The sequence below is a fragment of the Aquarana catesbeiana genome, linkage group LG12 (assembly GCF_042186555.1).
Source record: "Aquarana catesbeiana isolate 2022-GZ linkage group LG12, ASM4218655v1, whole genome shotgun sequence".
In the NCBI taxonomy this organism is placed as follows: domain Eukaryota; kingdom Metazoa; phylum Chordata; class Amphibia; order Anura; family Ranidae; genus Aquarana; species Aquarana catesbeiana.
In genome coordinates, this window is record NC_133335.1 from 63,569,827 (window position 1) to 63,593,815 (window position 23,989).

General features: G+C 44.4%; 1 long non-coding RNA gene across 1 annotated transcript in view; it reads right to left on the bottom strand.

Annotated features, from left to right (window-relative positions):
• LOC141114326 (uncharacterized) overlaps nt 1-23,989 on the bottom strand; it is a 408,781-nt gene that overhangs the window by 36,504 nt on the left and 348,288 nt on the right. The gene's annotated exons all lie outside the window — the stretch shown is intronic.

Here is a 23,989-nt window from a genome sequence, read left to right on the forward strand (position 1 = left end):
TTTGAGGCTTGTAAATTGCAAATTTTCAATAAGAATATTTGAAAAATCAAAACAAAAATACAATGCTTTTTTTAGGCATCAGTGAACAAGAACCCTAAGGATGCTTAGGGAGAAAGGCTGGTGCCATGGAAGTCAGCTAAAACATTGGTTTATTAATGCAGGAGAATAACAGTTCAAAAATCCAACGCGTTTTGGCCATCAGGGCTTCACCACTTGCCACTTAAGCCAATTCTAGCATTTCTCTCCTACATGTTAAAATCATCTTTTTTTTGGTAGAAAATTACTCAGAACCTCCAAACATTATATATTTTTTTTAGCAGAGACCCTAGGAAATAAAATAGCGGTCCTTGCGATTTTTATGTCACACTGTATTTGGGCAGCAATTTTTTAACCGCTTGCCGCCCGCTGGCTGTCATATGACGGCCAGGCGGCGCGGTTCTCATTCTGGGAGGGTGTCATATGATGCCCTCGCCTTCCCGGCCCACGCTGTGTCACTGGGACCCGGTGTGTGTGCCCAGCAGCCGCGAAGCCTGCCGGGCACCCGCAATTGCCCGGTAACAGAGCAAGACCGTGGATCTGTGTGTAAACACACAGATCCACATCCTGTCAGGGGAGAGGAGACCGATGGTGTGTTCTCAGTGCAGATGAACTCCAATCGGTCTCCTCCCTTTGTGAGTCCCCTCCCCCTATAGTTAGAATCACTCTCTAGGAAACATAATTAACCCCTCGATCACCCCCTAGTGTTAACCCCTTCCCTGCCAGTCACAGTTATACAGTAATCAGTGCATTTTTATAGCACGGATCACTTTATAAATGTGAATGGTCCCAAAAATGTGTCAAAAGTGTCCGATATGTCCGCTGCAATATCGCAGTCACGATAAAAATCTCAGACGCCGCCATTACTAGTAAAAAAAAAATAATAATAAAAATGCTATAAATCTATCCCCTATTTTGTAGACTAGGGATCCTCAAACTACGGCCCTCCAGCTGTTGCGGAACTACACATCCCATTAGGCATTGTAAAACTCTGACATTCACAGACATGGCTAGGCATGATGGGAATTGTAGTTCTTGAACAACTGAAGGGCCGTAGTTTGAAGACCCCTGTTGTAGACGCTATAACTTTTGCGCAAACCAATCAATATACGCTTATTGCGATTTTTTTACCAAAAATATGTAGAAGAATACATATCGGCCTAAACTGAGGAAAAATTTTGTTTTAAAAAAGCAAAAAGTAAAAAATATTGAGTTTTTTTCAAACTTGTCGCTCTTCTTTTGTTTATAGCGCAAAAAATAAAAACCACAGAGGTGATCAAACACCACCAAAAGAAAGTCCTATTTGTGGGAAAAAAAATGATAACAATTTAATTTGGGTACAGTGTTGCATGACTGCGCAATTGTCATTCAAAGTGTGACAGCGCTGAAAGCTGAAAAATGGCTTAGGCAGGAAGGGGGTGAAAGTGCACTGTATTGAGGTGGTTAAACGCAATTTTGTTGGGAAAAAATAAATTGTAACTAACTTTCATGCAAGAAAACATAATAGATAACCCATTTTTTTAGTTAAATATAAATGATGTTATGCTGAGTAAATAGATGCCAAACATGTCACGATTTAAAATTGGGCACAATTGTGTAATGGTACCAAGCTACGGCACTTAAAAATTTCCATAAGCAAAGCTTTAACATTTTTTACACATTACCAGATTAGCGTTACAGAGGAGATCTAATGCTAGAAATATTGCTCTCACTCTAACGATTGAAGTGTGTGGGCGTGACCTGTGTATGCATTCACTTCAGTGCATGCGAGGGGACGGGGCCCTTTAATTTTTTTTTTTTTAATTATATTTTTTATTTTTTACACTTTCTCTTTAATACTTTATTTTTTGGTCACTTTTATTCCTCTTACAAGAAAAGTAAACACCCCTTGTAATAGTAATAGGGCATGACAGGTTCCTTTTATGGAGAGATCTGGGGTCTATAAGTCCTCACATCTCTCCTCTATATTCGAAAGTCTGATATAATAAAAAAAAATCGATCTCAGACTTTCCAGCAAGAAAAACGGCAGTGTTTACATTTGCTGGCGCCGGAAGTGACATTATGACGTCACTTCTGGGCTCTGAGGGTCATAGAGATGGGTCATAGAGATCCATGTCTTCTATGATGGCTTTTACATTGCAGGAAATTATCAAGATATCTCCACTTCAAGTCCCCGACGTCATATAACGTCAACCCGGGGGAAGTGGTTAATCATGGCTTAGCCATGATCAAGGCCTGATGGCCGAAACGTGTTGGATTTGCCAAGACTTTCCAGGCTGAGTGCTGTGTTCTTGAGGCTGACCAGGCATTACACATGAGGTAGTAGCTTGGATGCACATCTCCAGACCAGTTGTATTGGATTCACTTGAAATCCAGAAAAGTGAAATCCTGGGTCTGTGTCTCTTTTACAAAAGAAACCATTGTAAAGATTGTATAAATAGGAACTGTACCACAGCTAAAATAGAAGGTGTATTAATGCAAGTGACACCAATGTGGATAATTGAGACCTTAAGTATTACCAAAGAATATTTCATAGCAATGAAAGCACAAGAGACAATGAAGGAAATTATTATAATATAATGGTTACATTTTAACCACTTGCTCACGCACATATACGTCGGCAAAGTAGTTTGTTCCCGCGAATCGGCGTACCCGTACGTCGACTCCAGTAAGAGCCATAACAGGCGCGAGCACGCCGCTAGAGGCATGCGCACCCGCTGCGTGGCGGGGGGACCTGATGCACGTGACCGACGGGTGCGATCGCCGCCACCCACACGCGATCGAGGGGCACAACACACAAACCCTCGTACTGACAGGAGATAAGAGACAGATCTGCTGTTTGTAGTAATTACGAACAGCGATATGTCTCCTCCTCCAGTCAGTCCCATCCTCCCACAGGTAGAAATACTCACGAGGGAACACATTTAACCCCTTGTATCGCCCCCTAGTGTTAACCCCTTCCTTGCAAGTGACATTTACACAGTAATCAGTGCATTTTTATAGCTCTAATCACTGTATAAATGTCAATGGTCCAAAAAAAAGTGTCAAAAGTGTCTGATCTGTCCGCCACAATGTCACAGTCCCGCTAAAAATCGCAGATCACCTCCATTACTAGTAAAAAATAAAAAAATACTAAAAATGCCATAAATCTATCCCCTATTTTGTAGACTCTATAACTTTTGCGCAAACCAATCAATATACACTGTTTGCAATTTTTTTAATCAAAAATATGTAGAAGAATACATATTGGCCTAAACTGATGGAGAAATTCGTTTTTTTTAAGTTTTTTTTTTATATTTGTTATAGCAAAAAGTAAAAAATATTGTTTTTTTCACAATTGTGGGTTTTTTTTATTTATAGCGCAAAAAATAAAAACCGCAGAGGTTATCAAATACCACGAAAAGAAAGCTCTATTTGTGGGAAGAAAAGGACGTCAATTTTTTTTGGGTACAGTGTTGCATGACTGCGCAATTGTCAATTAAAGCGACGCAGTGCCGTATCGCAAAAAATGGCCTGGTCTTTAAGGGGGAAAATCTTCCGGTCCTTAAGTGGTTAATGCAAATTGGTAATTAAACATTTTACTTCATATTCCTAGAAAGGAAATGGATCATCACCTAGCCTTGATAGAGCCGCCTATTACAATGTCAGTATATAGTTACAGTACATAGTTAAAGACAATGCATCATTTATTTAATGTTTTTAAGTTATACATGATAAAATTGTTCATTTTATGTAAATAATGTTATTTTGTGTGTTACTGTACATTGCGGCAGTCATTAGCGCTCAGTAGATACTCTGCTTCCTGTTTTGTGATGCTGCACTCTGGTTTACATTGGGGCTCCTTTACATGGGCTGAAGGTAAGTATACTGTATTATTATGTGGCTACACGTTACAAGTGCAGAGAAGGATGGTATAACCCTTTTGCTGCCAGAGTCATTTTTTTTGCATACAAGTTAAAAAGCACATTTCAGGCCTGAAGATTACTTTAATCTCTTTAAAGTTGAAGTTTAGGTATGGCATTTTTTATATAGTTACATTGGTCCAGTTTGGACCTTTGCAAGTATGCATGTGCCATACCTGTGACATCCACATGAAAAGTGGAAATCACTGTAGTAGACACCGCTACTACAGTGATTGCTGTTAGCTTTTGGGTCCTGTCCCAAGCGGTTGCCCTGCTGCGTTGTGAACACAGAAAGTCAGCTGCTTGGCACAGGCACCATTCAGAGAGCACCTTGCATTTTCTCAGTGAATGCAAAGTGCTCCCTGATTGGACAAGGTGGAGATCTTATTATAAGGTGACAAGTTACTAAAGCGCTGATAGGGATAGAGTGATCCAAATTATGTGAAATATAATATTAAAAGATGACCAAATAATATAGCTGCAATTAAATATGTGACTTTCTACACAAATAAAATCAGAAAAATAAAAATGAATAATTGCGCTGATATTAACCTGATAATATTGCACCATGTGCAATCAAATAAATAGATAACATAAATATGTGAGCTGAAAAAGATAATACAACAAAATGAAATAGTGAAAAAAAGTCATCCGGTGAAAAAAATTGCTGGATTAATTAATACACACAAATAAACCATCCACTTGGTGCACACCAGAAAAATTCAACAATAAATTTGCGGGACCAGATAATCAAGCTTGAATGTGTGACAACTGTTCCTGTTAAACCATTCCACTGCTGCTTATTACAGGTGAAATCCCCAGCTTCGTCACAGGCTCATCTAATGCAGCGTAATGCTGGAGACTCCTCATTCACCACCAGTGTACAAACACACACTGCTGGAAACGTCACAGGCTCCTCCACCCGACGCGTTGCGTCACCAGACACGTGACTTGAAAAAATCACGTGTCTAGTGACGCAACGCATCGGGAGGAGGAGCCTGCGACGTTTCCAGCAGTGTGTGTTTGTGCACTGGTGGTGAATGAGGAGTCTCCAGCGTTACGCTGTATGCAGCTGATCATTTCACATGCGATCTTACCTACGGGGAAATGTGAGTGAAGTTACCCTAATCATATAGGGATCATTTTGCCACGTTATCTGTGCAATGGTTTTGTTTTCCTTTTTGTTTTATATGTCTTGGAAGTCCGCTGGAAGCTGGGGATTTCACCTGTAACAAGCAGCAGTGGAATGGTTTAACAGGAACAGTTGTCACACATTCAAGCTTGATTATCTGGTCCCGCAAATTTATTGTTGAATTTTTCTGGTGTGCACCAAGTGGATAGTTTATTTGTGTGTATTAATTAATCCATCAATTTTTTCCACCGGATGACTTTTTTTCACTATTTCATTTTGTTGTATTATCTTTTTCAGCTCACATATTTATGTTATCTATTTATTTGATGGCACAAGGTGGAGATCTTGGCATCATCGCTCCACCTCATCCAATCAGAGAACACTTAGCATGAGTGAGATAATACCTTAACCTCTGTTTTAAAGGGGTTTTAAAGGTCCGGCTTAAAAAAAACAAAAAAAACAAAAAAAACAAACATGTTATACTTACCTGCTCTGTGCAATTATTTCCATCCGCTTCTCGGGTCTCCTGCCGGTGCTCCTCCCTCTTGACCAGTGCCCCAATAGCAAGCCACTTATTATGGAGGCACTGGTGTGTGCTCGCTCCCAAGCCCTGCTCTATGCATTCATAAGACACATAGAGCCATGACGTGGCCCCACCCCCACTCTCTTCTTATTGGCTGACTGGCTGTGATTGACAGCAGTAGGAGCCAATGGCTCCTGCTGCTGTTTCCTCCAATCATGAGAGGGAGTCCCAGGACAGCCAACGCTCTCGTGCACATCGGTGGATTGAGAGGGGGCTCCGGTGAGTATTAGGGGGGCTGCGGAGGGAGAAGCACACAGCCAATGAGGAGAGGGAGTCCCAGGACTGCCAAGGCTTTCATACACATTGCTGGATTGAGGGGGGCTCCAGGGAGTATTAGGGGGGCTGTGGGGGAAGCAGCACACAGAAGGTTTTTTAAAATGCATGAAGGTAAAAAACTTTTAGCCTTTACAACCACTTTAAGCATTCTTTATATATTTTCTGAAAGCAGAGACCCTGTAGCATAAAATAATAATAACAAAGTTGCCACATTAGATTAGCACAACTGTTATTAAAGTGGAAGTAAAGCATTTTTTTGAACTTGTACCTACAGGTAAGCCTATAATGAGGCTTACCTGTAGGTACAGTGAATATCCCTTAAATCTGCACTGTTTAGGAGATATTCACGCTGCGTGCAGCCGGGAGCATCACTCGCGCATGCACTCTGAAGGGACAGCATACCCATGCCGTCCCTTATGAACTCTGTGCCACAGCCATGACTCCCACGGGAATGCCCAGGAGTGACATCATCAGGGCTTGGCCAGACAGATGGCCAGTGTACGTGAACCCAGATAGAGGAGGCCGGGTGAAGATGGAACCGGGCTCAACTGGCGAGTGAAATGCATCAGCGTTTTGTCATCACGTCTGTGACATCAGCTCACAGACCGGCCATTCCAGACAAGCATGTAAATTCCAGGAAGTAGCCAAGAAATACTGCCCACGTGGCAAAAGTGGCGATGAGTGGTGCATGGGAGAACATCTCCATTGGAAGCCGATCCCATCTGGGATCCCAAGGACCATGTGAATGCTGCATGGAGTGTGGAGAGAATTCCTGACTGACCTTGCTATACTTAGATCAGGTATTGGCTCACTCACACACAGCACCACTTCCTTGTCTGAACACACACTCTACTTGCCTGCATTTGCCCTCAGACTGGCCCCACACTGCTGAAGAGGCTACTGGGCTCAAACTTTATTACCACTTTGCAGAGTCTACCTTCATTTTTCATCTGTGGTCTAAACAGTTTGGCCCCATCCACACCAGCACCCAACTACATCTATTATGGTGGGACTTCCTACACACCATACACCTTATCGAGTCAAGGTCAGATATTGGTGATCAAGTCATTTGCGTATAGGGCTCCAGATGACCTTGCACTGCACTTTATGACTCTGGAGATATATTCTCTATTATTTCAATTTTCATGACTTTGCCTCCCATGATTATTCCCCTTAATTAGGTATGTGAGTATGAATGGATGAATGACTGCAGCAGCTGCCTGGCTTGTGATACCAACGTTGTCATTTTAACCTTTTGCAATGGTGGAGGTATTTTTATATATGTTTTTTTGAATTTTGGATTAACAAAGCTGTTGAAACTTTTTATGCGGTTGATTCCTCATTGAAAACAATCTTGTGGATCTCTAATCCATTTATTTATATGCTGTTGTAGACTAGTGGATCACGCCCCAGGAATTACCCTAGGGGTGATGGTGAATATAGTTGTCCAGGGGTGTTCTACGTACTGGTTTCCAATAACTCACACATAGTCTAGGTAAGGCTGCAGTGGATTTTTTTATCTTTGGTTAGATGTACGGGTGAAGATGGAAGCCCTGTCAGTGGTGACAGTGCGCTGCTGGAGGGCTTTGTTCCAAGATAAGCATTCCATAATGTGCTAGTACTAGTACATTATGCCATTGTCTTGCATAATGGTTTGCTACTGCTGTAAAAAAAAAACCCACATTTTCAGTAAAAAAAAAAAAAAAAAATACACTCACATTCATTTTAGTACACACAAACACAATATATTACCCATTTTTATAAAATATAAAAGACGTTGTTGCATTGAGTAGACAGATACCAAACTTTTAAAATGTCAAGCCTAAAATTTGAGTGCACCTGTGAAATGGCAAAATTACAGTACCCAAAATTGTCCATAAAGGAAGACTTTATAGGCCTTGACAGGTCATCAGCTTTCAATGAATGATGGTCCTAAAATTTTTGCTTACACTCATATCCAATATGTGTAGCACAATTGCTGTTTTTGTGCGCACTCAACGTGCATGTTTGCATTTGTATGTACATGGGGGCTTTAAACTTTTTTTACATTTTTTATTATTAAACATTAATTCTTTTTCAATTTTTTTTTTTTTTTTTTACTAAATGTTATTGCTATCACAAAAGGCTGATAAACTTTCTACGTGATAGCATAGTGCAGATGACAAGTTCTCTTTAAGGAGACAATAGACATTGTCACCTCTGCATTCATTTGAAGATGACCTAGCACAGATCGTGCTCGATCAACTTTCTTTCCTGGTCGAGGAGGTCAGAGATTGACAGCTTTGAACTCGGAATTGTTTCCAGGTTCATTCTTGTCAGGGAAGATCGTGAATAAGTGCTCACCATAACGGTTCCAGGAGAGCTTGAATAACTGTTACAAGAAAGCAGACAGCCTGCAGAGAAAGGTTAAAGAACAACTTCATTAAAGTTTTCCTTTAAATTCCTTTTTTTAAGACTTTCCATATTTTTGTTATTGTATTAAATATAGAAATTTTCTAAATTACCTTTATGCCGTGTACACACGAGCGGAATTTCCGCCAGAAAAAACTTGGATGGTTTTTCCGTAGAAATTCCGCTCAAGCTTGCCTTGCATACACACGGTCACACAAAAGTTCTCTGAACTTTCGACCGTCAAGAACACGGTGACGTACAACACTACAACGAGCTGAGAAAATGAAGTTCAATGTTTCCGAGCGTGCGTGATTTTTTTGGGCGTCCACATTGCATACAGACTAATGCATTTTCGGATAGGAACATTTTCCGACCGAAAAATAGAGAACCTGCCCTCAATCTTTTGCTGGCTGGAATTCTGTCAGCAAAAGTCCAGTGGAGTATACACACAGTTGGAATTTCTGACCAAAAGCTCACATCCGACTTTTGCTGGCGGAATTTCTGATCGTATGTACAGGGCATTAGAGAGAGAGCTATGTGATTCAACCTCCCTTTTTTAGATATCAGTCACAGGGAGTACATTGCTTTCAATTAGATGGCCGACTCATTTACTTGGTAAGAATGAGTAATCAAGCACAACTATTGTGTAGCACTGCACGTGGTATATAATTACAAACTATATATGAAAAAAAGGTTATAAATACATTGATACATATTGATTAGTTTATTTACATGAGCCTGATCTCTTTAAAGTAAAATATTTTATAGGAAGAAATTTCAAGGATGCCACTGCTGACTTGGTTTTCAAAGCTGTAGGCACAGGGCCTGTCATATTGATCCTGGCCTTGTAAGTCACTGATCTGGAACAAGCATGCAATTAGTGAAGTCTGAAAAGTTTGCACTCCTGTCCTGCATGCCTGTTGCCTTTTACCTTTTTCGAAGGGTTAACCACGAAAAAAAACATACTCACATGATGTGCAGCGATTCCAGCTGTGTTCTGTAGAGATCTACCGCTCCAGTGCTGCCATCTTGCTCTCTGACAACATCTGAGTTGGCTGTCTCTTCTGGCCAGCCCCCTGATGGCAAGCAAGCATGGTAGCACACCATCAAGGGGCTGGCTGCAAAAGTCAGGAAGAGACAGCCAACCTCCAGATGATGCAACAGGGTTCATGCATTGTGGGGTACCCAAAGGCCTTCTGGGATGCATGACCTAATTCAGTAAGTGCAGGGATGTGTTCTTTCAAAAAGGTACATTTAAAAAAAAAATCACATAGTGATAGAGGAGGGGTGTAAGCATGGAATGAAAGTTAGTGAGTAGAGTGAAGGTCCATTTTAAGGACTGAACACGTGAACTTCTAAATGGAGCTAAAAGCACACGTCTGTTTCCACGCTTTGAAACCACTGGCAAGGGAAGCTGAAGAACAACTTTAAAGAAACCTGCTACAAGAATAACTAGAATGGGATTTAAAATCTGGGTGTGTTTGTAGATTCTAGATCATCAAGAAGCTTTCAGCAGAACCCTTCTCTTTCCATCTAATGCCAATATATAAAGACTGATGAAAAACAAATGATATCATTTTAGGAAATAAATAGGTGGTGTAATTTTCCTTCTGGCTAATGAACGTGACACATCCGCCTGCTAAACTGGAATCAGTCTCAAAGAAGCTTTATATTTAAAACCAAACCCTTTTTTGTATAGAGTAGGGAATAGGTAATAGCCCTGTCAGCTTATTTTTGCCATCTTTGTCCACTGGGGAAATTTCCCTTCACTTCCTATTCTGGAAGTAAGTGGAGTTCTTTCCAAATTGAGGGAAATCCCACCTGACAGTTATCACCAAAACAGGTGTCCCAATTGAAAGTTTTTAGCTGGCCATGGATAGATTGAAATTTGGCCAGTTCACGGAATGGACGAATTTCAATTCATCTTTGGCTGTTCCCGCTTGACAGAACAACAGATCAACTTCGGTGGAAATGGAATTGTGAAAAACGTTCATTCAGTCAGCAGTTGCAGCCAATCAGTTGCAGCACTGATCAGTGCATTCCGACAGAGGAGGAGTCCCTGCTGTCAGAATGCAATAGCACAGTTGCGAGGATTCCTCTGTCCACCTTGCTTGTGTGTATGGGGGATTCCATACATTTTTTTGATCAACCTGCTGGCTGATCATAGAAAAAATAACTTCTAATCTTTGGGCAGCCTTAGTCTTTTTTTCCTATTTAAGTGACAACTCCAATTTTGGATTTCCGGGGGTGTTGGTGACTGGGCAGCAAGATGGCCGCATTGCCTGAAGCTCCGCACAGCCCCCGGGGTAATCCACCACCACTGGAGCCATCAATAGCCCCACACCGCTTCTAGAACTACCATTTTACAGCCAGAGCACAGCAGCATGACACGCCGCCGAAAAGCCCCACCACAGCCCTGTAAACTGGCCGGATTCTTTACTAAGGTAGGCTGTGGGCTACAACAAAATGGCGGTGACCGAGGGCCACAACAAAATGGTGGCGATGGTGGCATCCAGCAGGGCCCAGCACTTCTCAAGTGCAATTTAGCAGCACACCTTGACCCCAGGGTAGTGGAGGCTCATCAGCGTTATCTACATCCACCACCCACAGCCCAGCCAAGTCAAATTCACCCCACAGCACTCTGTAAGACCCCAGTATGGAGGTGAGCATGGCACAAACCCAGCAAACAGGGGCTCCCCAACCAGCACAGATCGCATATCTGCCTTTACAACCCAGGGGCAACCAGTGTCAGACACTGTACTTAAAGAGATGCTCCTCTCCCTGCGATCATCACTGCACTCCGACATGATGACATGCATTCAGCAGTTTAAAGGAGACCTACATGACTTGGGGATAGAGTGGATAGGATGGAGTCAATGTGTGAATATACATCTTCATTAAATACCATGGTTGACGCTCATGCTGCACACTCTGAAGAAATCGCATGGTTAAGGGCCAAGGTATCCGACCTAGAAGACAGGTCTAGGCGAAATAACATTAAGCTCAGAGGAGTTCCTGAGTCTGTGCCTGACTCCCAGCTGCAACAGTTTGCCCACAAACTATTCTGCTCGCTGGTCCCATCCCTGACGAGCCTGGATCTAGCTATTGACAGGATACATACAGTCAGGTCCATAAATATTGGGACATCAACACAATTGTAATCTTTTTGGCTCTATACACCACCACAATGGATTTGAAATGAAACAAACAAGATGTGCTTTAACTGCAGACTTTCAGCTTTAATTTGAGGGTATATACATCCAAATCAGGTGAACGGTGTAGGAATTACAACAGTTTGTATATGTGCCTCCCACTTTTTAAGGGACCAAAAGTAATGGAACAGATTAACAATCATCCATCAAACTTTCACTTTTTAACACTTGGTTGCAAATCCTTTGCAATCAATTACAGCCCGAAGTATGGAACACATAGACATCACCAGACGCTGGGTTTCATCCCTGGTGATGCTCTGCCAGGCCTCTACTGCAACTGTCTTCAGTTCCTGCTTGTTCTTGGGGCATTTTCCCTTCAATTTTGTCTTCAGCAAGTGAAATGCATGCTCAATCGGATTCAGGTCAGGTGATTGACTTGGCCATTGCATAACATTCCACTTCTTTCCATTAAAAATCTCTGTGGTTGCTTTCGCAGTATGCTTCGGGTCATTGTCCATCTGCACTGTGAAGCCATCCAATGAGTTCTGAAGCATTTTGCTGAATATGAGCAGATAACATTGCCCGAAACACTTCATCCTGCTGCTTTTGTCAGCAGTCACGTCATCAATAAATACAAGAGAACCAGTTCCATTGGCAGCCATACATGCCCATGCCATGACACTACCACCACTAGGGATGAGCTTCGTGTTCGAGTCGAACCCATGTTCGTCTCGAACATCGGCTGTTCGATCGTTCGCCGAATTGCGAACGATATGGGCCGTTCGCGCCAAATTCGTGTGGCGCGTCACGGCCCATAATTCACTGCGGCATTGCAGTGCATTGCTTGCTGATGATTGGCCAAGCATGCACTATGACCCGCATGCTTGGCCAATCACAGCGCCGCCTTAACAGAGAGCCATAATTGGCCAAAGCCAAGGAGGCTTTGGCCAATTATGGCTCAGGGGATTTAGTACACGCCCCACACTATATAAGGCCGCCTGCACGGCGGCCCTGTGCAGTGTGTTCCGGTGTGCTTAGAGAGAGAGAGAGAGACAGTGTCATTTCATTTGAGTTAGCTAGATTAGGCAGGACAGTCAGTCAGTTAGCTGCACTTAAAGTGTATTGTGTATATATATGCATCCCAGGTGTTGCATATATATATATATATATATATATACACTGTATTCAGTTTAGCTAGATCCGTTCCTGTTATCTTCTAGACTATTTACATTTAGTGCAGTGCGTCCTGCTCACAGTGTTCAGCTAGATCCGTTCCTGTTATATTCCTACTGACAGGCAGGCTTGTCTTGTTACAGTATTTTGAAGAAAATTACTGGTGTTCTTTTGATCCTATTAGTACCACAGTCAGGCAGCTAGACTATTTACATTTAGTGCAGTGCGTCCTGCTCACAGTGTTCAGCTAGATCCGTTCCTGTTATCTTCTTACTGATAGGCAGGCTTGTCTTGTTACAGTATTTTAAAGAAAATTGCTGGTGTTCTTTTGATCCTATTAGTACCACAGTCAGGCAGCTAGACTATTTACAGTTAGTGCAGTGCGTCCTGCTCACAGTGTTCTGCTAAACCTACAAGTTAGTGGGGTGCGTCCTGCTCACAGTGTTCAGCTAAACCTACAAGTTAGTGGGGTGCGTCCACCTCACAGTGTTCAGCTAAACCTACAAGCTAGTGGGGTGCGTCCTGCTCACAGTGTTCAGCTAGATCCGTTTCTGTTATCTTCTTACTGACAGGCAGGCTTGTCTTGTTACAGTAAATACAGCTACCTGAAGAAAATTGCTGGTGTTCTTTTGATCCTATTAGTACCACAGTCAGGCAGCTAGACTATTTACAGTTAGTGCAGTGCGTCCTGCTCACAGTGTTCTGCTAAACCTACAAGTTAGTGGGGTGCGTCCTGCTCACAGTGTTCAGCTAAACCTACAAGTTAGTGGGGTGCGTCCACCTCACAGTGTTCAGCTAAACCTACAAGCTAGTGGGGTGCGTCCTGCTCACAGTGTTCAGCTAGATCTGTTCCTGTTATCTTCTTACTGACAGGCAGGCTTGTCTTGTTACAGTAAATACAGCTACCTGAAGAAAATTGCTGGTGTTCTTTATGATCCTATTAGTACCACAGTCAGGCAGCTAGACTATTTACAGTTAGTGCAGTGCGTCCTGCTCACAGTGTTCTGCTAAACCTACAAGTTAGTGGGGTGCATCCTGCTCACAGTGTTCAGCTAAACCTACAAGTTAGTGGGGTGCGTCCACCTCACAGTGTTCAGCTAAACCTACAAGCTAGTGGGGTGCGTCCTGCTCACAGTGTTCAGCTAGATCCGTTCCTGTTATCTTCTTACTGACAGGCAGGCTTGTCTTGTTACAGTAAATACAGCTACCTGAAGAAAATTGCTGGTGTTCTTTTGATCCTATTAGTACCACAGTCAGGCAGCTAGACTATTTACAGTTAGTGCAGTGCGTCCTGCTCACAGTGTTCTGCTAAACCTACAAGTTAGTGGGGTGCGTCCTGCTCACAGTGTTCAGCTAAACCTACAAGTTAGTGGGGTGCGTCCACCTCACAGTGTTCAGCTAAACCTACAAGCTAGTGGGGTGCGTCCTGCTCACAGTGTTCAGCTAGATCCGTTCCTGTTATCTTCTTACTGACAGGCAGGCTTGTCTTGTTACAGTATTTTAAAGAAAATTGCTGGTGTTCTTTTGATCCTATTAGTACCACAGTCAGGCAGCTAGACTATTTACAGTTAGTGCAGTGCGTCCTGCTCACAGTGTTCTGCTAAACCTACAAGTTAGTGGGGTGCGCCCTGCTCACAGTGTTCAGCTAAACCTACAAGTTAGTGGGGTGCGTCCACCTCACAGTGTTCAGCTAAAGCTACCTGTAGAAGGTTGGTGGTGTTCTCATACTACAGGCAGGCAGTTGATTTTGCTAGCTGCAGTATCAGTACATATATATATATATATATATCCCAGCTTAGTGCAGCTACAGGCCATTAGTATGTCTGGAAGGCCAAGAAGGAGAGGCAGACAGTCACAAGCCAATAAGAGAGGGCAAGCAGGCTCTGTGTCTAGTGCTGGTCGTGGAGACGGTGCATCCTCATCAGCACGTGGCCATGGGACACGCTTGGCCTTTTTTTCGGCAGCTGGCCATGTTGAGCCGCAACATGCGGAAGACTTGGTCGAGTGGATGACCAAGCCGTCCTCATCCTCCTCATCCTCTCTCACCCATGCCCAGGGTACTTTGTCTGGCAAAGCAGCGGCCTCTTCCCTTGGCTCAATGTCATCAGTGACTCCTTCCCTAGCCCCACCATGTCCTCCTGAGGAGTCCCTCGAACTGTTTGACCACAGTGTTGGGTACATGCTCCAGGAGGATGCCCAGCGTTTGGAAGGCTCTGATGATGATACTGAGCTCGATGAAGGCAGTAACACGAGCACGAACAGAGGGGGTGCCCAAGAAGGACAGCAATCTGGCAGTCATGCTCCCCCTGCTGCAGCATACTGCCAGGTTTGCTCCAGTGATGAGGAGGGAGGGGATGATGAGGTCACTGACTCAACGTGGGTGCCTGATAGGAGAGAGGAGGAGGAGGAGGAGGAGGAGGCGGCACATCACCAACGAGGCAGGATGCCCTCCAGGGGCCAGCCTAAGGGCAGCACATTGACTGCATCACACCCCAAAGCTCCACATGTGCAGGGCGCTGCAGTCTCTGCGCGTTATTCAAAAAGTTCTTTGGTGTGGGCCTTTTTTGAGACGAGTGCATCAGATCGCCCCGCTGCTATTTGCAACATATGTCTCAAGCGTATCTCGCGTGGCCAAAACATCTCCCGCTTGGGTACCACATGCTTGACCAGACATATGTTGACCTGCCATGCAGTTCGTTGGCAAGCGTATCTAAAAGACCCACACCAAAGAACAAAGAGGACCTCTGCTTGCTCCTCATCAGCTGAGATTTCCAACCCCACTAGACCTTCAGTCCTCTCTGAGACCTGCACTGAGAGGAATGAAGGTGTAGAATTAGGTGTGTCACAGCCATGTACTTGTGGGCAATCTGATTTTGGTACACCGACGTCAGATTGTACCAGGCAAATTTCCCTGCCCCAGCTGCTGCACCGCCGAAAGAAGTTTGCTCCCAGCCATCCACATGCCCAACGGTTGAATGCTAGCTTGGCAAAATTGCTAGCACTTCAACTGCTGCCTTTTCAGTTGGTAGACTCTGCCCCCTTCCGTGAGTTTGTGGAATGTGCGGTTCCTCAGTGGCAGGTACCCAAACGCCACTTTTTCTCACGGAAGACAATTCCGGCTCTCTACCAGCATGTGGAAGGCAATGTCCATGCCTCGCTGGACAGGGCGGTCAGCGGTAAGGTGCATATTACTGCTGACTCATGGTCCAGCAGGCATGGACAGGGACGTTACCTAAGTTTCACGGCGCATTGGGTGACTCTGCTGGCAGCTGGGAAGGATGCAGGACAAGGTGCAGTAGTGTTGGAGGTTGTTCCGCCACCACGCCTCCAAAATGCTAATGATTGTGACACACCTCTCTCCTCCACCCCCTCCTCTTCTTCTTCCTCCATGGCCTCTTCCTCGGAACCAGCGGTGCTCCGTAGTCGTTCAAGGGGCTACGCAAGTACGCAGGCCAAAAGATGCCATGCGGTGCTTGAACTGGTGTGCTTGGGGGACAGGAGCCACACTGGGGCAGAGGTTCTGTCAGCTCTGCAGGGGCAGGTTCAGAGGTGGTTGACGCCACGCCAACTTAAGGCAGGAATGGTGGTTTGCGACAATGGCACCAACCTCCTCTCTGCCCTCCGACAGGGACAAATGACCCATGTGCCCTGTTTGGCTCACGTCCTTAACTTGGTGGTGCAGCGGTTCTTGGGCAGGTACCCGGGCTTACAGGATGTCCTGAGGCAGGCCAGGAAAGTCTGTGTGCATTTCCGCCGGTCATATAATGCCAGTGCTCGGCTGACGGACCTCCAAAAGGAGTTTAACCTGCCCAAGAACCGCCTAATCTGTGACATGCCCACCAGGTGGAACTCAACGTTGGCCATGCTGCAGCGGCTGCACACGCAGCAGAGGGCCATCAATGAGTACCTGTGCGACTATGGCACCAGGACAGGGTCAGGGGAGCTTGGTTTTTTTTCCCCACGCCAGTGGGCCATGATCAGGGATGCATGCACTGTCCTGTCACCATTTGAGGAGGCCACGAGGATGGTGAGCAGTGACAGTGCATGCATCAGTGACACTGTCCCCCTTGTCCACCTGTTGGAGCACACGCTGCGTGGAATAATGGACAGGGCACTTGAGGCAGAACAGAGGCAGGAAGAGGAGGACTTCCTTAGCTCTCAAGGCCCCCTTTATCCAGACAGTGTTCCTGCGTTCCCGCCGATCACACAGGAAGAGGACGAGGAGGAAGAGGAGGAGGAGGAGGAGGAAGATTGTGTCAGTATGGAGGTGGAGCCTGGCACTCAGCATCAGCAGCAGTCTTTAAGGGATCAGTCCCAAGAAACACATGGACTTGTACGTGGCTGGGAGGAGGTGGCTGCGGACCATGTCGTCCTTAGTGACCCAGAGGACTCCGGACCGAATGCCTCAGCAAACCTACGCTGCATGGCCTCCCTGATCCTGCAAAGCCTGCGTAAGGATCCTGGTATTCGTGGTATCAAGGAGAAGGACCAATACTGGCTGGCAACCCTCCTTGATCCACGTTACAAGGGTAAGGTTGCGGACCTTATCTTGCCATCGCAGAGGGAGCAGAGGATGAAACATCTTCGGGAGGCCTTGCAGAAAGGTCTGTGCAACGCGTTCCCAGAGACTGGGAAGTTACAAACTCCTGTTTCTGGACAACGTGTTGCTGAGGCTTCGGTCAGTCAAAGAAGGAGCGGTGGAGAAGGTGGCCGTCTGACCGATGCGTTCAGACAATTTTTTGGTCCGCAGCCCCAAGGTATGATCGGTTCCAGCAACCATCGCCAGCGTCTGTTTTACATGGTGCAGGAATACCTAGGGGCAAGATCAGACTTGGACACCTTTCCCACCGAAAATCCTCTGGGTTACTGGGTCTTGAGGATGGATCACTGGCCAGAGCTTGCACAGTATGCAATTGAGCTACTGGCCTGTCCTGCATCCAGCGTTCTTTCGGAACGCACATTCAGTGCTGCTGGAGGCGTGGTAACCGATCACAGGGTGCGTCTGTCCACTGACTCGGTCGATCTACTGACCTTCATAAAAATGAATGAGTCTTGGATCACCACCAGCTACCAAGCACCTGATGCTGATGTAACCGAATAATTTTTTTTGAAATCTCAGATCCCTTCAAAGACTGCCTATGCTGATGCTGAGTGACTATCCCTGAGTAATTATCCTCTTCCTCCTCAATCATCACACTGATAGCTTGTAAGAACATTTTTGGTTCTGGGTGCCACCACCAGTGCCTAAGGCACAATTTTTCAGCCCCTGTTTAACAGGGGCGTGTAATTACGATTTTTAATGTAATACTTTGCAGCAGGGCTCGTTCCTGCATTCCAACTAGAGTGTCTGTGAGGGGTTGCAGTGTTGTGGCACCAGCACCAGTGCCTAAGGCCCAATTTTTCAGCCCTTGTTTAACAGGGGCGTGTAATTACAATTTTTGATGCAATACTTTGCAGCAGGGCTCGTTCCTGCATTCCAACTAGAGTGTCTGTGAGGGGTTGCAGTGTTGTGGCACCAGCACCAGTGCCTAAGGCCTAATTTTTCAGCTCCTGTTCAACAGGGGCATGTAATTACAATTCTTGATCTAATATTTCACAGCAGAGCCCTGTGAGGGCTTACAGTGTTGTGGCCACAGCAACACCTAAGGCCCAAATTTCTGCTGAGTATATAGGGCAGGACCCTACTTTCAAACAACTAACTTACAAACGACTCCTACTTGCAAACGGAAGGAGACAACAGGAAGTGAAATCTACCCCTAGGAAGGGAAATTCTCTCCTGTAAGAGTTAATATGGGAAAAACATTTCTCCTTTCCACTGATGCTTTCCAATCCATTGGGACAAAAAGTGAGGTGAAATCTTCTGAAGAGGAGGAAAGACAGCAAAACAAATGTCACAGGGGTGATAACCCTTCCCTATGTTTTCCAAAAAGCTTAAAAAAGATTTTTTGGCTGGAGCTAAACACGTTAAAAATGTACCCGTTCAAAATTACAAAGAGGTTCTACTTAACAACAAACCTACAGCCTGTATACTGCTGTTCAGAGTATACAGGGCCTGGTGGCCCCACACCTTTCCTTATTTTAATTTGGGTGCGGGGTTCCCCTTAATATCCATACAAGACCCAAAGGGCCTGGTAATGGACTGGGGGGTACCCATGCCGTTTGTCTCACTGATTTTCATCCATATTGCCAGGACCCGACATTACATTAAACCCGCAAGCAGTTTTAAATGAGATTTTTTCCTTTAAAAATGACATTTGGTGCAGGGACTGTTCTAAACATGGGAAACACGCGTCACTTTACAGGCATACTATAGACACTCCTCAGGTACGATATTTAAAGGAATATTTCACTTTTTTTTTTTTTTACTTTAAGCATCATTAAAATCACTGCTCCCGAAAAAACAGACGTTTTTAAAAGTTTTTTTGCATTGATACATGTCCCCTGGGGTAGGACCCGGGTCCCCAAACCCTTTTTAGGACAATACCATGCAAATTAGCCTTTAAAATGAGCACTTTTGATTTCGAACGTTCGAGTCCCATAGACGTCAATGGGGTTCTAACGTTCGTGCGAACTTTCGGTCCGTTCGCAGGTTCTGGTGCGAACCGAACCGGGGGGTGTTCGGCTCATCCCTAACCACCACCATGCTTCACTAATGAGGTGGTATGCTTTGGATCATGAGCAGTTCCTTTCCTTCTTCATACTCTTCTCTTCTCATCACTCTGGTACAAGTTGATCTTGGTCTCATCTGTCCATAGGATGTTGTTCCAGAACTGTGAAGGTTTTTTTAGATGTTGTTTGGCAAACTCTAATCTGGACTTCCTGTTTTTGAGGCTCACCAATGGTTTACATCTCGTGGCGAACCCTCTGTATTCACTCTGGTGAAGTCTTCTCTTGATTGTTTACTTTGACACACATACACCTACCTCCTGGAGAGTGTTCTTGATCTGGTCAACTGTTGTGAAGGGTGTTTTCTTCACCAGGGAAAGAATTCTTCAGTCATCCACCACAATTGTTTTCCGTGGTCTTCTGGGTCTTTTTGGTGTTGCTGAGCTCAACGGTGTGTTCTTTCTTTTTAAGGATGTTCCAAACAGTTGATTTGGCCACACCTAATGTTTTTGCTATCTCTCTGATGTGTTTGTTTTGTTTTTTCAGTCTAATGATGGCTTGCTTCACTGATAGTGACAGCTCTTTGGATCTCATATTGAGAGTTGACAGCAACAGATTCCAAATGCAAATAGCACACTTGAAATCAACTCTGGACCTTTTATCTGCTCCTTTTAAATGGGATAATGAGGGAATAACACACACCTGGCCATGGAACAGCTGAGCAGCCAATTGTCCCATTACTTTTGGTCCCTTAAAAAGTGGGAGACACATATACAAACTGTTGTAATTCCTACACCGTTCACCTAAATTTGGATGTAAATACCCTCAAATTAAAGCTGAAAGTCTGCAGTTAAAGCACATCTTCTTTGTTTCATTTCAAATCCCTTGTGGTGGTGTATAGAGCCAAAAAGATTAGAATTTTGTCGATGTCCCAATATTTATGGACCTGACTGTAAATTCCATGGGATGTGCTACTGAGAGTAGATTTCTTCCAGGCAAAAGAAATGATTATGTTGGCTTCCAGCCAGGCAGCCAGCCTCCCGGAGCGTTTTTCTGCCATTCAACTGCTTCCCAACCTCTCACAGCATACTCTACAACGGTGAAGGAACTTGGCAACAATCACAAAAGCACTGCGTAACCACAAAATTCTCCACAAATGGAGATATCCTGCCACGCTCTCAATCACTCACAATGGAGCAACAGTGAGAATAACAACTCTGGATGAGGGTCTCCGAGCTCTTCAGCAATGGGGTATCTTTCCCGACCCCCCTCCTGTGGTCTCCCACCATCATCTACCCTGAAACCCTGATCCCCGATTGGCAGGTGGTCTCCCACAATCGGTCACCCAAATAGAAAACAACAGATAGCTCCTAATCTATCTAAGTCACACAGACACCCACACACCCCGGCCAAGGGAATGTTTGATTGTAAAAAAGGAAGATTAAGGTCTGGTGTGACCCCTCTGACACCTCCATCCCTAATAGTGCACAAAAAAACAAGAAAAATAGCCCTGGGACTTTAGATGAGGTGAGAGAGGTTTAGCCAATGTCCACAGTGAACACTGAGACAAAATCAATTTATTCATTTCAAAATGTTATGTAACTGAGCGGTAACAACAATGATTGTGAGTTACCAGGCATAATAGCCAATGTACACAACACAGATGAACGTAAATATACAAAGATTTATTACAAATGTTATACATCAATGAGCAACAATAAAACTTGAAAATTGCTGGGTCAGTAAGTACACATACAAAATAAGATAAAATGTACATACATGTGGACAGGGAAGTATGTAAACATAATGCAGACATCAATAATACCCAGCATGTACCGGCATAAAATAAGCATCAATAAAGCCCTATGCATTTCGCGAGACCCTGCTCGCTCTTCAGGGGCGGATGCATGAATGTTGTATCTGCAATGTAAGTAATAGGATCAATAAATGTATGTGGTTGGTAAATGGGGGCAGATGGAATGGTTAGCAAGAGAGGCCTGATGCAGAGACCTCATACTTACCGGAGTCTGAGATGAATCGCCAAACGCTGGATCTCGAGATGGCAGCAGTGTAATGCATCCAGCTCGGGAGCTGAGGAGGCGGAACAAAACAAGGCCACAATAGGGGAACATCCGGAGGATCAGCACGGACTGGATAGGGGTATTTCTCACTGCGGTCTCCACTTAGCCCCTTAACATTGTGTCTGAAAAATGTCTGCAAGGATGCATATATATCAGAGGGCATCATAACTGCAAAATGAACTTATTGTATAGGGTTCTAAGCTTTAATTTATATATACATAAAGATGTAAGTGAGTGAATTAAGGTTATAAGAGTATCTTGGTATGAACAAGCTAACTGAGATATGGAATATAGTAAATGCATGAATGCATGGTTATAAAACTGGTATGGGCAGAGAGACTACGGGGCAATGTAGAATGATATAGTATTACATGTGTATAAAAACAATGTAACAAACCCAATGGGTGTCAGGAAAGTAAAAAAGTTGTACCTCAATAGGAGTGAAAAACATCCAATGGTTGTCAGTTTGTTCTTAGAGATGTGACCGCTATATCCAATCGCCAAGTAATGAATCAGAATCCCAACCGTGCTGAACGTCCAGATATCACTCTTTGGCCAGTTATATTTGCATACTGCTCCCAGGGGGCCTTGCTGGGCTGAGCTGTTCCCCTTTCGCTGGTGGTCTTTTGTGGCAGTGGTTTTCATCCAGCTCGGGGGCTGCGATGTGCATAGGGGAGCTCTGTTCTTGATCTCTTGCTGTCCTCTCCTGTCTGTGACGGGGGTGGCCATCTGCACATCGGCGCCATGTTTTCCACGCCCATACACTGACGTCTCCCTGAGGTAACTCAGGTGTGGGCTGTGTGGGTCATCCCGGACGGTTGGGTGGTTGTTGCATCTGTGCACCCCCCTTTGATGGTGGATGTCTTTTGGACGCCCATGCGTCACCGCCCGTACATGACGCTGGGGGTGTAGCCTTCGGGGTCTTGTGGGTATATCTGGACGTTCAGCACGGTTGGGATTCTGATTCATTACTTGGCGATTGGATAGAGCGGTCACATCTCTAAGAACAAACTGACAACCATTGGATGTTTTTCACTCCTATTGAGGTACAACTTTTTTACTTTCCTGACACCCATTGGGTTTGTTACATTGTTTTTATACACATGTAATACTATATCATTCTACATTGCCCCGTAGTCTCTCTGCCCATACCAGTTTTATAACCATGCATTCATGCATTTACTATATTCCATATCTCAGTTAGCTTGTTCATACCAAGATACTCTTATAACCTAATTCACTCACTTACATCTTTATGTATATATAAATTAAAGCTTAGAACCCTATACAATAAGTTCATTTTGCAGTTATGATGCCCTCTGATATATATGCATCCTTGCAGACATTTTTCAGACACAATGTTAAGGGGCTAAGTGGAGACCGCAGTGAGAAATACCCCTATCCAGTCCGTGCTGATCCTCCGGATGTTCCCCTATTGTGGCCTTGTTTTGTTCCGCCTCCTCAGCTCCCGAGCTGGATGCATTACACTGCTGCCATCTCGAGATCCAGCGTTTGGCGATTCATCTCAGACTCCGGTAAGTATGAGGTCTCTGCATCAGGCCTCTCTTGCTAACCATTCCATCTGCCCCCATTTACCAACCACATACATTTATTGATCTTATTACTTACCTTGCAGATACAACATTCATGCATCCGCCCCTGAAGAGCGAGCAGGGTCTCGCGAAATGCATAGGGCTTTATTGATGCTTATTTTATGCCGGTACATGCTGGGTATTATTGATGTCTGCATTATGTTTACATACTTCCCTGTCCACATGTATGTACATTTTATCTTATTTTGTATGTGTACTTACTGACCCAGCAATTTTCAAGTTTTATTGTTGCTCATTGATGTATAACATTTGTAATAAATCTTTGTATATTTACGTTCATCTGTGTTGTGTACATTGGCTATTATGCCTGGTAACTCACAATCATTGTTGTTACCTCTCAGTTACATAACATTTTGAAATGAATAAATTGATTTTGTCTCAGTGTTCACTGTGGACATTGGCTAAACCTCTCTCACCTCATCTAAAGTCCCAGGGCTATTTTTCTTGTTTTTTTTTTAGGGAATGTTTGATTGTTTCCCTAGGTCCCCTCTTCAAGTGAAGAAGCAGACTCTGCTCCCAGTCTCTCCAAAGGGACACCTTTTTATGTTCTTGTTTTTTAGAATGTTCACACGGTTATACGAAGTTTGTTTTCCTCACCATTCCTGTTTTTCCAATACGAGTCCTCTGGTTCCATGCGTTGTGCCATCTTTGAGCAAAACACCCGACGGGTATGTAACCACTGACCCCAGACACGCCTCCACTCACTGGTATCACCATGACCCTGAAAGGCCTTTCCCTTAACATAAAGGGCCTCAACCACCCTGCCAAGTGGTTCTCCCTCTGGATAGAGGCAAACAAGGCCAAGGCAGACATTGTTTGTATACAGGAGACTCATTTCCATAACGCAGCCTCCCCTAACTGCTCACACAGAGACTATCCACACATCTTCATGGCAAGCCCTCCAGAGCAGAAACAGGGGGTCTTGCTAGCCATCAATAAGTCAGTGTCCTTTCAACTCAAGCAATCACACCTAGACTTGGATGGCAGATTTATTATCATTACGGGTGACCTTAACTCCAAGCCATACACTTTGGTCAAACATAT